Raw genomic sequence first — 1,099 nt, forward strand, 5'->3', positions numbered from 1 at the left:
GAATAGTAACCAGAATAAGAAAACGCGTCATGCTACTGAAGGGGTTCATCACGAAGACATATTTAAACCCGCCAAAACCACAGCAAATTCCACCACAGACTGTTAAACCATCACCAAGATCACGAAAACACACGTGGATACCCCAAACCACCACTAAAACCACGCAAACACCCTTGTATAAGCCAATAGGTTTCACTGGAGCCTGCTAAACCTTCAGTGCAATTACCAGTCGTCAAAACATTCAAGAGGAGGAGGAGGAGGAGGAGAAGGAGAAGGAGGAGGAGCAATGGAAATCCGGTAGTGAGGAGGGGAAGAGTTGAATCCTGTCTCTGCAAGGGGGAGGAGGGAAGTCTGAATCAGCCGTGACAAGGGAAAGAGGAGGAGGAGGAGGAGGAGGAGGAGGAGGAGGAGGAGGAGAAAGGAAGGAAGGAAGAATGACGTCATGACATTTCTTACCTTATTTATTTTAGTTTTTTTTTAGTCCACACACCTGCTACGTATGTTTGTATGTATGTATGTATGTATGTATGTATGTGTGTATGTATGTATGTGTGTACGTTTATATGTGTGTACGTGTGTAACTAATTAACTCACTCACTGAATAACGAAATGCTTAATGAAATGATTGAATGACTGACTCACTTTTTAGATTAACTGGAAGACTGACTGACTGACTGACTGACTGACTGATTGAGACTGACTGACTGACTGACTGACTGACTGACTGACTGACTGACTGATAAACTAACTACAATCTAGTCTAACCAAACAACCAAACAATTAACTAAAACAGGATAACTGAGTACGTGTGTGTGTGTGTGTGTGTGTGTGTGTGTGTGTGTGTGTGTGTGTGTGTGTGTGTGTGTGTGTGTGTGTGTGTGTGTGTGTGTGTGTGTGTGTGTGTGTGTGTGTGTGTGTGTGTGAGCGCAAGAAACACTTCGTAAACACACTATTCTCTCACCATGACTAGTTTCAGAGGCTACAAAATAAATCGAGTCTATTCTAACTATCTTACTACCACCATCACTACCACCACCACCACCACCACCACCACCATCATCACCATCATCATCATACGTAAAGCAAGTAATGACGACTT

Source organism: Portunus trituberculatus, chromosome 23 (genome assembly GCF_017591435.1).
Source record: "Portunus trituberculatus isolate SZX2019 chromosome 23, ASM1759143v1, whole genome shotgun sequence".
NCBI classification, from domain to species: Eukaryota; Metazoa; Arthropoda; class Malacostraca; order Decapoda; family Portunidae; genus Portunus; species Portunus trituberculatus.